This window comes from Crocuta crocuta, unplaced genomic scaffold (assembly GCF_008692635.1).
Source record: "Crocuta crocuta isolate KB4526 unplaced genomic scaffold, BGI_CrCroc_1.0 scaffold14, whole genome shotgun sequence".
Classification (NCBI taxonomy): Eukaryota; Metazoa; Chordata; class Mammalia; order Carnivora; family Hyaenidae; genus Crocuta; species Crocuta crocuta.
This window is the reverse complement of record NW_027530209.1, coordinates 422,187-436,794: the sequence shown is the minus strand read 5'-3', so window position 1 is coordinate 436,794 and position 14,608 is coordinate 422,187. Positions and strand designations below refer to the sequence as shown.

At 39.3% G+C, this 14,608-nt stretch overlaps 1 protein-coding gene across 1 annotated transcript in view; it reads left to right on the top strand.

The window, feature by feature from the left end:
• Window positions 1-14,608, top strand: part of NXPH1 (neurexophilin 1) — a 293,276-nt gene that overhangs the window by 60,187 nt on the left and 218,481 nt on the right. The gene's annotated exons all lie outside the window — the stretch shown is intronic.

Here is a 14,608-nt window from a genome sequence, read left to right as displayed (position 1 = left end):
AGCACAGAGCCCGACACAGGGCTTGAACCTACGAACTGTGAGATCATGACCTGAGCCGAAGTTGGACGCTTAACCAACTGAGCCACCCAGGTGCCCTGAAAAATGAATTCTTTAAAAATTAAATTTTTACTATTATTACAAATATATTTCCCCATCAAATACCTTGACAATACAAACAAAATGCAGTCAGTCATATGAATGGCTTATTTCTGTGAAGTGCCAACCAATTGGTTCAATTAAGTTGATAGAAGTATCTTTACCTAAAATTACTGATTTAACTTGTTCTTGTTCTAAACATATATGATTTCATGGGTGAATCTACTTATGAGTTACAACTGATGTTGGGATTCAGCCTTTATGGGCATGTGGTAATACTTTATGGTGGTGAGAACATGATCCTTAGAATGAGAAAGACTTGTTCAAATCCCAAAACTAGCCAGCCAGGCAGCTAGCTAACTATCTCTATCTATCTATCTATCTATCTATCTATCTATCTATCTATCTATCTATCTATCATCTATCTATCTATCTTTCTCTATCTGCTATCTATCTATCTAGAGATTGATTTACAGATACTTATTTTAAGGAATTGACTCACATGACTGTGGGGACTTGCAAGTCTGGAGTTTGTTAGGATAGGCCGACAGGCTGGAAATTCCTGCAAATGTTAATGTTGCATCTTGAGTCCTGAGGCAGTCTCGAGACAGAATCGCTTCCTTTTTTGGAAACCATAGTCTTTCTCTTAAGACTTTCAACGGATTTGATGAACCCAACCTACATGATGAGGGTGATCTCAAAGACTTTGAGACTTCACTCAAAGTCTACTAATTTAAATGTTAGTCATATCTAAAAATTACCTCCCCAGCCACGAGATAGTTTTTTGATTAAACAAGCGTATGTTTTAGCTTAGCCAAGTTGACGTGTAAAATTAACCAGTATACCTATGATTTAATGTATGAGAAATTTCAAAACAGGTTTTACATAGGCCAATTCATAGAAGAAATGATCAAGAGCCAGTTGCACACTTTTCTAACCTTTTCCACATGCTGAAAGTATGAAAGGGCTAGGGAGAAGAGAGAAGTCAAGATTTGTGAAGAGATGTAATTGAAGAGAGGGATTGTGAATCTGTACCTCCCATTACCCTAAGGAATGGGCAGGTTTATTACTTCCTTTGTCTCAAGCTTGAGGGAGATTTCCATGAGTTCCCTTGGAGACCCTCAAATGTGTTCCTTGCTGTTGGGTGAAGACCTAGAGGACAAGGGCATACACATGCATGAGAATGGTAAAGAGGCTTGTGGCAGCATATAGAAGTGGCCGCCATATTCCTGGTATTCCAGGAATAACTATGTGGTAGTGTTTCCAGTGAACCAAACAAAGGAGAGAGAGCTAATGTCATAGGTCACGGTTCTATCCAATAGGGCCTTCTGCAGGGACAGAGACCCTATGGCAAGAACCTAGAGGGTGAACGTGAGATTTCTAGGGGCTGAGGAAGGAGTAGGTGGCAACTAGTTAGAACAGAGATATAGCACATGACTTGCAATGTTGATATTCTCAGATAACCCAGGAAAGCACTCACTGAAGAGTCAATTTCAAACTGCCTAAGTGAGAGTGTGTGAAGCTCATTACAACAGAACCAATTCATGTAAAGTCTTTCTCTATCCTTTATCTTTCTTTTTTCTACCTCTACAAGATCCTCTCCAGTAACCACAGAGGAGCTGGTATAGGAAGGAGAGAAATCAGAAGCCAGTCAGGTCCCTCTTTTCTACTCTGCTTTCAGCCTGAGAAAGCCTGAAGAGAAAGAAGGGAGGAGTTTCAACACGAAATTAAGTCAAAGTTTTGATTAATATAATAAATTAGACATTCTGCTTTCTGAATTGAGATTATATTTGTAATTATGCTTATAATTTAGAGTATTTGGAATTTAGAAGAAGACAATTGTGAGCAGGAATGCTTTTGGGACATGCTCAGGTTTTCATCTGGTGTCAGTTGAGGACAGAAGAGAATTGTGTCTTGAGTACCTGACAAATGGTTCTCAAAGAGTGGTCCACAGACCCTTCACATTAATGTTGTCTGGGAACATGTTAGACAAGCAACTCCTCCTCCTCCTTCCCTTGACCTACTGATTCATAAACTTTGGGAACCTCGAGCCCTTTTGGTGATTATTATTAATGCTAAACCTTGAGAACAATTGTCCTACAATAATGTCTAACAGTGGCACATACCACACTCAGATAAATCCCTTTAATGATCACCACCTCTGGTAATAAATATAAAAGAGGTATGTAAATAACAAAAGATTTAACCTGTTTCTTTATGGTGGTAATATTACAACTGATGTTTTCTCTTCTGTATGAGATAATCATTCCTGCTCTGCTTATTTTGTAAGAATATATTGTATCAAATAAGCTAATACATTTGGAAAAGCCTTTTAAACCATGAAGCACTGTACATATGCAAGTTATTATTATTACAAGTAACTTATTTACATGGACATCAACTTCAGTTTCAAAGTGGTATCCCTGGTGTTTGCTGAACATTTAACTTTCATTATCACACCTGTCAACCAGATCCTACCACTAACTAATCAGAAGAGCCAAGTCAGAAGGGAAAATTGGTCAAATCATGGCTGAATGCATTAATTTTAGTGAGAAAAAATAGAGTTGATGGATTTTGTTAAGGCTGAAATTGGATATTTAGAGTAACTTAATGACATCTGGTCCATCAATCCCCCTGTTTCCTTCCCCAACTTTCAAAAATGTTTCTCTCCATCATATAGATACAGTGTTGGGTGAGGTTAATAACATTTGCAAACCAAAAGGAATTTAAGGATGAGATTGACTGTTTTTGAAATTATCATTTGTGGAAAGTCGTTTCCATATTGAAAATTGTATCTCATTTTCCTCTTTTTGAGTTCTACTGGGGAATTAAAGCACGATGGAATTTTGCATTTATAGGTACTGAAAACTGTGTGTCTTGAACTTCAATATTGCCAGCAGTCAGTGATCACACTATTTTAAGGAGCTTTTATACGTAAAGTCCTAGGGGAAATGCCAAATACGATATAGCTCCAAGTTGTTGTCATAGCTTATTTAGATAAAGGGTTGAGATTTAGACATAGGAAAGAAAGGGAAATATGTGATGTCAGTCAAAAGGTTTGGGTTGGGTAAACAATGTATGGGCATGGGTGCCTTTATTGAGAGCATGGAAATTTTATTTCTGGGTAGGTGGTATATATTTTGTTTAACATGAGAGTATAACGTTTGGCAGTTGGCTTTCCAGCAACTTGGATTTAGGAATTTTTAGCACAAAGTAAACAGGTTCTACATATTGTAAACCTCAGATGAGCAGGTTGAGATGACGCAGTAATGCTAGTGGGAACCCCCACTACAGGTGCCTAGGTGATTAATGGCACTTGACAAGGAAGTATCTTTGAGCTTGGCCAGTGGAGGATCCTTTTTCATTTCTACATCAAGCAAGAAGAGACCATTCTTAAAGAAGGGGCTTAAAAACCCCTCCTATTACCACTGCAAAAGAGAACAAGTTGAGCATAAGAATGTTCCTTCCAGCTGAGACAGCTCACACACAATGCTCAGGAGATCTCCAGATGAGGCAGTCTTACAGGGCCCTCCCCAGGTTCACAGGAAACAGCCAGTGCTCCAAGACTACTTTCATCAAGTGCCCAGGCAAAGACAAAGACTTGGTAATAAGGGGCTTGATGCAAACAGCAGAGATCCCAGCTGAGCCATACCATCCCACAAGGGCCTGTCTGGGTTTAAAGATTAGCAAGAATGAGACTTGGATTCAGCTTTAATTTGCTTGCAGTTTGGTTAACTATTGAACTACTAAAACAAGCAACGTAAAGATAAGGATACAATGAGCAAGTGGGTCCTAGTGCCTCTCAGGTTCCGCACAGAGATAGATGCTCCCAAGTTCTGCAGTCACTACCAGTGTCCAGTGGGAAACTAGGTCAGAAGAGCAAAGCCTGGCCTGGAGCAAGGCCCACCCAGCCCTCGAAGGTCTATTTTAGGTGTCTTTCCTCTCAGTGCCATCGTTGCACACCTCTGGATGTGGGCCTGTGCAGCTGGAGTAGCCATGGCTTCCCATGTCACCATAGACTTTAGGGGAGAGGGGAAGACTAGACTAGCAAGGAGCCTTATTCTGTAGCCACATTAATTATAGGTGATCTCTAGTTCTCTCATGAGGAAGAACCATAGACAGATAGAGAGCTCGCTCCATATCCTTTACACTTTGTTTTGTATGCAGTCAATGAACTGTAAAATAAAATGAATAATGTTTTTAAAAGAGAGTGGGTTCTAACATCCTGGACAAATCTTTTTTGTCATTTTCATGTATTTGTGAATTAAAATGTTCCATCTATGCAATATTCTAGGCAATATTTTATGTGTAGATTTGCAATGGCAGAAACTTCCTGGCCATGAGGGGTCAAGATTCTGGAACCGAAACAGAGCAAAACAAGGCAAGGCTTTTTTGGAATCTGGGTGTACACAGACCTAAAAAGATAGCAAAAAGGTTAGTTTTCTGCAACCATGCATGTAAACAGTGGTCACTTTTGCATTTTAAAACTGTTTCCCTTCCAAAAGCATCAAATTCCCATGTGTCACACAACCACTAACAGTAAGAACATTGGATCAAGTATTTGAATTGCTTACTGTTTCTCCAGAAAACTGAAGACCCATTGATTTGTGGAAAAGATTTCTAAGTGGGAATTTTTAAAAGTTTGTTGAACTTGGAAGAGGCAGGATATGACAATAAGAGCATAGACTTTAGGAGCAAATTGCCTGAGTTTGAATCCCAGTCTGGCATTTCCTAGCGGTGGGACCTTGATCTCTCTGCTTCAGAGATGGTGCCTGCTTTATTTAGCTCTTGTGAGGATTAAGTAAATTGCTGTATTTTGAACATTTATCACAGTACCTGCTAAGTAAGTATTTGCTATTATTATTTCCAAACACAAGCCTTCTCTTTTGTGAAGGGCATATTATTGTCTAGATTGCTCATTTTGCCTGCTGCTTGGATATAGAATTTTTGAAAGGAAACTTTTTTCTTAACTCAGTGATCATACCACTGCCTATAACTTTTGGAACTTGATGATACATTATCTATAATCCTTATAGCAAAATCAAATTCAACATATTTTACTTTCTTAACCTCACCTTTCACAGAATCATTTAGTTTTAATGCAGACCATTTCCAGTTGGACGTCTTCATTTTTCAGATATATATATGACCAAGGATTAAGTAAGTAGGTACCGGTCCCCAAGCGTATAGTTAAAGTCAGAATTCAAGTATAGATCTTTATACTCTTAGATCTAAGAAGTCTCCAATAAAGCATAATGGTCAAAGATAAATACTATAGATGAAGTCTCTAGAACTCTAAGCTTCTGTTATCATGGTAGGTGTCTTATCAAATCCTTTCAGATACTTGTTTTTGAGTTGGGCTCTTCAGCATACATTTTTGGTTTTTGCTTTGAGAGCTTTGGAAAATCTTGTCAGCTGTCACAGATATGATTTCTGTCATCTGGCTCTTTCAAGCACTAAGGACCTGTCATTTCTAAATTTAATAATATAATGTGGCTATCAGTTTTCACCACTGAGCTGAAGTTGGGCTTTTCATGTGCACAATGCAACAATGAGAAACTGTAATTTGTTATCGAGTAATGAAATGGCAAATAATCAGTTCTTGGAGGCTTTGAGGAGCTGTCCTACACAAGATAGGACTATGAAACCATGAGTCTGAGTGCCTGGGAGCAGTGATTTTCACAACCAACCATGCAATCCCTGGNCAACATTCGCAAAACAATCAATGTGATACATCATATCAATAAAAGAAAAGATAAAAATCATATGACCCTGGTACATTTTAAAATACAGATTCTTGGACCCATTCAAGCCTTTGGAATCAGAATATATAGTGGATGGCATTATTCTTTAAAAATTCCATGGTGCTTCTGATGAACCACTTTCCTAAATGACACATTAAAATGGTCCTAAAACTCTGAAGTCATGTTTCAAATACAAGAATCAAAGCAAATGAGCACTGCTAAGGATTTAATGCAACATCCAGTCCAATTCTACATTTTGTAGGTGAAGAAAGTAGGATTGGGAATGTAGGATTTTAGAAGTTTTAGGATTATAGTAGTGTAGAGGAGGAAGAAAGCTCATACTTGATGTGACAGGTCATTAACCTCTTGGAGATGAAGAAACTGAGATGCAGGAGGGTTGTGTGAAGGGCCTGGGTCAAAGTCAGAGCAGCAAGCTGAGATTTATCATTGCCCCCGTCACACAGATAAGAGAGTTATAACAGGTCTTTCCAAGGGCTGTGGACACATGGGTGTGGAGATGGGTTATTGGAGGGTAAGGCCCAAAGCCTGTATACCTATTGAGTAGGCCTGCATGAATCTCCTAAACTTGTCTTAGAATATTTCACATTTCAGAGAAAAAGTTAATTGAAGATGTCATTTGAGGTTGAATCAATCTTGATCACAGTTGTCGAGGAGTTAATACAGTAAAGGAGAAACAGCATTTGGCTGAGAACTGAGAGATCCAGGATCTGTTCTCACATTCAACACTGATTAGCATTGTGGGGGTCATAGGGAAAGCATTTAACCTCTTCCAGCCTCAGTTTCCCTGTCAGGAATTAGAGCGATCGTATATTCCCTAAGTACTTTTAGAATCATATGGATGTAAAGGTCAAAAAAATGTCCCAAGAAAGTATATTGAAAAGTATAATGTATTATACATTTTTAATCTTGTATGGGAAACCATTTAAATAGAAATGACTTTTTATGAAATAGAGGGATGTTAGTTAACTTGAATTTATCATCTGGTCAGTGCTATTATACCCATCACTTAAAACACTAAAATATATATGCTTTTGCTATGTATTTGTTTTTAATATCACTTATTTAATGTAAATTGCTGGTCTTTAGTATGACAGGCAATATGTTTTATTACACAAGTACATGTAATGGCAAAAATTGTAAATGAAATAGAAGGAAAACTCTGTTTTTCTAAGATCTAAGATGCTAGATCTTAAACTATACTTACTCTTTTCTTTTCTGGCCCTCATATTAAAACATTGTTTTAATAAACACTTTAAAAGTTCTTATTGTACAAGGGATTGTTTTGTACTTAACAAATAGGATTTTATTATCCTCCTACATCAGTCAGGGTCCAAGAAGGAGACAGAAACCACACAGTGATTTGAGCAGTGGAAGTAAAATATAAAGCATTAAAATCCATGACAAGAGATTGGAATTATGAGGCATTGGCAAGTAAGAAGTAAAGACAACTCTAAAAAGTATAGGATTAACATATACAGGAGCAGCCACTACCCTTAGCCCCTTCAGGTTGAGATAGAGCCCCTAAGGAAGAATTAAACCTGAAAGTGGGTCCTCCCCACTCTGGGATTAAGATCCACACCTCAATGGAGGGGGTGTGGTCATGGCATGCAGGATGGCAGAGGAGATTCCAAGGCACTTCCCTGGGAATCTGTTCCCTGGGGTGCTGGAGGAAGCTGCTCACAAGGGTGTGTGGTGCTTCAGAACTTGCTGCAGTGATGCTCAAGGAAGTATTAGCTTAGGGTGGCAGGGAGGCTGCTGGGTGCTAGGTGCTGGCTGATGTTGGCCACTGCACACTGCAGAAGCAGGGTCCTGGAAAACTCATTCCCTATGAGAGCCTAATACTGGAAAGACCACAAGCTGCATGAGGCTGTTAAAGGAGAGGAGTGGGAACTGGTAGGAAAACCTCTTTCTCTTCTGGTGTCTCCCCAGTGTCCTTTCATGATGATGCTCAGCATCATGCCAGATGGCAAAGGAGAAATATTTAAAGGACCCATCTCAATTTGTGCAGAGCAGGCAGCAAAGGTTGAATTTGGAGGTTTGAGGGAATATATTGATAATTGGAATATCTTTCAACAGTTCTGTGAAATAGGTCCTACTATTTTCCCCATTTTACAGATGAGGAAACTAAGGCACTTGCCAAAGGAGGGTCGCATGGGCATTAAATGGCTGAGCTAGGGTTTGAATCCTTATATTTTGGCTCTGGCACCCACTCTAAATTACTCCTCTGTGTAGCTTTCATGTTTCTTTCCTCACCTGTGATGCATGTTCAGCATTACCTAGGGCTTCATGTGCAAGTCCTACTTGACAGTTGCTATATTTATAGACATGATCTAAAATCCTTGAACTTTAACACAAAGTTTTCTTATTGCTCTCCCCACAAGACCATTATTCTATTTGTTTTCCATGTTCGTTTAATTTTTTCTAAAATTGTATATCCAAACCAAACCTCAGATTGACTTGCTTTTAAACATTTTCTGTTCTCTGTGAAGGGGAGAATGTGACGGAGCAGTCTGTGGATTCTCTCTACAGCATTTCTATATCTGTGTATTTTTGTATCTTTACATTATTTTTTTATTTTTTATGTATTTATCTTATTTTGAGAGACAGAGAGAGAGCAGGGGAGGGGCAGAGAGAGAGGGAGACACAGAATCTGGAACAGGCTCCAGGCTCTGAGCTCTCAGCACAGAGCCCAATGCGGGACTCAAACCCACAGGCTGCAAGATCATGACCTGAGCCGAAGTCAGACGCTTAACCGAGTGAGCCACCCAGGTGCCCCTGCATTCTTTATTTATATACTTCTATATCTTTTTTCTGCTTTCCATCTCACCATACTAGTTCAGACCCATAGTACCACTTACCTGACTATGAACACAGCCTGCCTTCCAGTCTGTCTGCTGCCAATCAGAGGCCTGGTTTATCTTGAGCACCATCACTGTGTTAGCTTTCGTGAAGAGCAGCCCTGGTCTTATCATCATCCTCTTTCACAGTCTCCAGTGGTTACTCAGGCACATTCCTTCAATTCCGCCTGTTATGCACTCTACATGATGATCCTGACTAAGCAGTTTTCTGGCTCTAACTCTCCTCTCTTCTACTCGTACCGATTCTCCTAGCTAAGTGACTAGTCAGTGTTTCCCCAACCTTGTTTCCTGCCCCATCCTTTGTTTCAGGTGTACGTTTTGCTGGGAACTTTTCTGCTCAGCTGCGTAGCTCAAATCCAGCCTCATCTCAGAAGCTCCTTCTTCCACAAAGCCTTTCCTGTTTTCAAATAATCTTTTTCTCTTTTGAGGCTCTATAACTCTATATTTTTTCTCATATTGTAGCCTTTTAGGATAGCAACATTGTTCTTGATTTCTATACTATTATTAGATCACAAGTTCCTTAAAGGTAAGGGCAACATTTTATTCTTTTCTTTCTTTTTTCTAATTGTTTTATCATATCATATCTATCTATCTATCTATCTATCTATCTATCTATCTATCTATCTATCTATCTATCTGTCTATCATCTATCTACACCTACCTATCTACCTACCTACCTACCTACCTTACCTAACTCCTTACCTGCCTACTTGACTAATTGTATCTCCCAAAATTAAGAGGCCACCAATATAAGTTTCAAGGTTTGGATTGTCAGTCAAGTTTACAAGACTTGGCTAGGTTTACTTAGCATCACATTTACTTAGAGAGGATGTAGAACAGGGAAGACAAGTATGAATTACAGCATCATCATAGAGTCTACAACCATTCAGATATGGTTTCTAATGTTTCTTAGTCATTGCTGGGGTATGTTTTTGTGTCAAGATTAATAGTGAATGAATGAAGGAGTCACTGGTTCTGAGGCCCATGAGCTCAAATTCCCTGATAGCTACAGAACTTTGTAAACGGTAAAGCACATTACCTAGCATGGTACCCAACACATAGTAGAAAATTAAAACTTAAACAAATTTAAAATTTTTTTAATGTTTTTTTAATTTCTGAGACAGAGAGACAGCGTGATCAGGGGAGGGTCAGAGAGAGAGGCAGACACAGAATCTGAGATAGGCTCCAGGCTCTGAGCTAGCGGTCAGCACAAAGCCCAATGTGGGGATTGAACCCACGAACCGTGAGATCATGACCTGACACGAAGTCGGATGCTTAACTGAGCCACCCAGGCACCCCAAAACTTAAACAAATTTTAATTATATGTTATCTTGGATTAAGTTTTTGGTTTTTCTCTGCTCTGAAGAATCAACATTCTCCTACCTGTCAAAAGTATGCTTGCCCTCTGAACCGCTGCAGGGCCTGCTTCTGTCTATATATGCCTTTACCTGTTTCTAATTCCTAGCCCCATTCACACCTCCAGTAACTGCTTGATCTTTGAAACTTTTCTGCTGATCTGGGCTCATTTTCAGTGCTGACATCCTGCCAATCCTTGAAGGCTTGCCTTAAACTCCTTTCCAGTTCTAGGCCCTTATTGTTTGTCTATAATTTGTTCCAGAGTAATCTGAACTGCCCAAACAGTAATTTATAGAGTTCAGTGTTGCGGATTGAATTCCTGAACCATTCAATAGAGGCTCCTGGTAGAAGCAGTCCAGGAAAAGATAGTTTTAAATCACATTTTTAATATTAGCACACTCTAGTAGATATATCACAGTGCATACTTATTAGATAACATCCACAAAACTTTTTGTAAAAACCTAGACTTTTTTTTTTATGCCTAGTAAGCTTCCCATGTGACTAACTGGGGATTTCAGCTTGCACTAAAATTTTGCATACACTGAACATTCAATAGCTGTTAGTTAAATATATTTATAAGATACATGGTGTTTTGTATTCAATTATAAGGAACCTCATTGTTTGCTCAAAAATTAACTTTATTTTATTTATTTTTTTCAATTTCTAGGAGAGAGAGAGAGAGAGAGACAGCGTGAGCAGGGGAGGGTCAGAGAGAGAGGGAGTCACAGACTGAAACAGGCTCCAGGCTCTGAGCTGGCAGTCAGCACAGAGCCCGATGCGGGGCTCGAACCCACGAACCACGAGATCATGACCTAAGCGAAAGTCGGACGCTTAACCGACTAAGCCACCCAGGCGCCCCTCAAAAATTAACTTTAAAGAGCAGGCAGGTGTCTCTTAAGACAAAGTCTTAACCAGGTGATTAGCTTTCTTGAGGGCACTTGCCTTTTTGAAGCAGTCTTGCTGCATATAGATCACTGTTTCCAAAATTTGATGTGCATAAGAGCCACTTTCCATGCACATTAAAAATGTAGATTTCTGAAACACCAACCATTTTGATCCAGTAGATCTGGAATTGGGTCCAGGAATCTGCACTTTTAAAGCACCCGGTGTAACTCTGATGAATGCGGTGTGAGGACCATACTCTAAGAAACACTAGATTAGTCTCTAGAGAAGATATTTAAGTGTTCCATCATTTTTGAGGTGCTTTCTGGGTTTCAACATATCACTTAGAAATTATGATAGTTTTAAAAAACAAATTTATCAACGTATAACTTACATGTCATAAGCTTCACGTATTTAGTGGACAATTCAATATTTTTAGCTCATTTGCTGAGTTGAACTTCAGGCTATCATGATAATTGTTATCTTCTCTCTCTTTTTTTTTTTGCCTGGATTAATCTTCAGCATAGTCCGTTATGCGGACTGATGAAAACGTATAATGTTATTTCTTATTTGGAAGGTAACAGGGTGTTTGGGGAGGACCAGAGAGTCAAAAGGTCCAAGTTTAAGCTTTGGATCCATCACTCAGGGGCCTGAGACCTAGGGCAAGAGAGATGGCTTTTTCTGAGTCTTTATCACCTCCTTTAAAAGATGGGGATAACATTAATTAATACTTCTGCTATAGGGCTTTTGTGAAGATTAAATAGAAAAACGTTTTTGGAGTATAATTTGCAAGCATATTAAATTTTTTAACTAATGAGTACCTACCTTCTGTTGCTCAATTACTGGTCTAAGAAGTGAAGGTACGTTAATGAGACACCATCCCTCCTGTCTTGGAACAGACAGTAAGGAAATGGAACATTGTCCTATGAGGGTATATAACAAAGAAATTTTAATTAGGTGAGGAGAGGGGAGTCTGAGGAGAGTCAGGAAAGTTTTGTCCAAGGGTATAATGTTTGAGATGAGAGGTGATGAATAAACTGGCATTAACCAAGTAAGGAGATGGTGCTGCTAGCAGTTCAGGCTGAAGGAGTAGGGAACGATGTGGCAGAGGGTACAGGGTACATTTTTAGGATGTGAACAAATGCTGGGGTAGCTGGAGGATGAAGCTCAGGGAATAAGGTGGTGCTAGGGATAACCTGCCAGACCCTGCATGCCCTAGAGCCCATGTGATGGTTCAGGGCCTGATCCTTGAAGGGTGTGAAGTGCATGGGCAGGTGTGTGTGACATGACCAGATTTGCATTTCCAGTGCCCACTCTGGGAATAAGAATGGGGAATATGGGAGGGCAGAGGATGCCATAAAGCCAGTTGAGAAGCTATTGCAACAACTGAGATGAGGGACAATGGGTTAAGGTGGTTGTGGTAGACCTAGAACTATGGTGAGTATTCAAAATAGATTTAGGGGATGGAATTGATTGGGTTTGGTTATGGGTTATATTTGGAGGGTATAGGGAGTGTGGTATCTGGATAACTCTTATTTCTGATTCACAGAATCAAATAAGGTGGTGATTCATTTACTAAGGTATGGAACACTACAAGGACAAAGAGTTTGAAGGTGAAGGGAGAGATCATGAGTAAAGCACATGTAAAACACTTAGAGCTGTGCCTGATGGTCAATGAATGGTAGCTGTGATGATGGTGGTGATGATTTTAAGATGCCTTCAAGGCATCCTAGTGGATATCTTGAGCTGTAATGAGCCATACAAATGTTGGTTTATTACTATTATTTTGGTCATAAAGCTTGGCAAGCAATATATTAACTCATGTTTTAATTTCTTTAACTTCTACTTCAAAATCACTTATAACATTAATCCTTCCCCCAGTGGCATAAAAGCAGGATTTTACTATATTAAATAGGAGCCCATGTTTCATAATCTTCCAAGTTTATTGATTGAAGCTGAAAGCTTCAACTAGATCATTCCTCAGAGCTCCTCTAGGGAATGTTACATTAGAAGGATAACAGCAGGCTTGTAAATTAGTACAGTTTACCAACCCACAAACATTTGTCACACTCCCCCCCCCCACACACAAGAGAGCAGAAGGAAAATAAGCAGCCTTTCCTCAGTGCCTTCTGCTTCATGATTTGTTTGGCATAAATTGCTACCTGCCTTGTGGCTGGGCAGTTAGCTAATTTAAAGGCTGAATGAGAAAGCTCTGAAAACAGCCAGGGTGTTCTATTGAAGTAGATGGCCAGTCAATAGGGAAAAGGAGGAATAAGCTGATTAATGATGAAATCAGGAACATCCTTTGAAAAGAATCCTTATGCTTTGCCAACCTGATTTAACTGGATCTCATATTCCTGGTGCCTTGTGGTCATCCAGTATTTCTGATTTCAGCTCTAGACGGTTCCCCTGTGTATTATCACTAAATTGTAGCTGATACATTTTTTTTCCAGTGGAACAATACTCAGATAATTGCGACTTAGCTTTTATTTTTCTGTTATATATTCAGTTGTCTACTGTGAAACAAAATCATAATTAGATGAATATATGCATATTTACAGGTATATATCAACCCAGGAGAAAAATCTAGATGGTTTTGGCTAACAAACTTAGATTGCTAAGGGTATGTGGAATTAGTAGTTCTTTTATTTAAAAAAAATTTTTTTAATGTTTTATTTATTTCTGAGAGAGAGAAAGACAGCATGAGCAGGGAAGGGTCAGAGAGAGAGTGAGGCAGAGAATCAGAAACAGGCTCCAGTCTCTGAGCTGGCTGTCAGCACAGAGCCCGACATGGGGCTCGAACCCATGAACAGTGAGATCATGACCTGAGCCAAAGTCAGATGCTTAACCAACCGACTGAGCCACCCAGGTGCCCATAATGGTTCTTTAACATCTAATTTAGGTTAGCATTCTGATTGCTTCATTAATTGTATGGCATTTGATGTGTTAAATTACTTCTCTAAGGTTTGCTTTTCTCATCTGTAAAAGAGAAATGATAGTAACATTATTCCCTCATAGGATAATTGTCAGAATTAAATGAAGAAAATATCTGTTACAAATATCTGCAAAATGATTTAAACAGTGCCTGCTACATGAAATGAGTGTCTTCTGTTTGAGCTGCTGTGATGGATATGATGGATACTTGAGATTGGGTGGTTTATAAACAAGAGAAAGTTATTAGTATTATTATTTTTTATTGTTCTGGAGGCTGGGAAGTCCAAGACCAAAGCCCTGGCAGATTCTGGGTCTAGATGCCGTCTGCTTTCTGGATCATAAGTGGCTGTCCTCTTCTGTGTCCTCACAAGGTGGAAGAGGTGAGGGAGCTCTCTGGGTTGTCTTTTATAAGGGAACAATCCCATTCATGAGGGTTCCACCCTCATGACTTAATCATTTCCCAAAGGCCCTACTTCCAAATACTATCACATTGGGGGATTAGGTTTCAACATATGAATTTTGAGGGAACACACATTCGGTCTTGCAATAAGCATTCATTCTGTGAGGGCTTTACTTACTGCCAAAGACTCCCTTCTTAGCTCAACAGGAGAGAGACAGTATGTAAATATTTCTCCATTCTTGAGTGAGAATTTTGGGTAGAGTATGAGCCAGACCAAAAGAAATTGCCCTTCACTTATGAGATCTCAAATTTGCTCA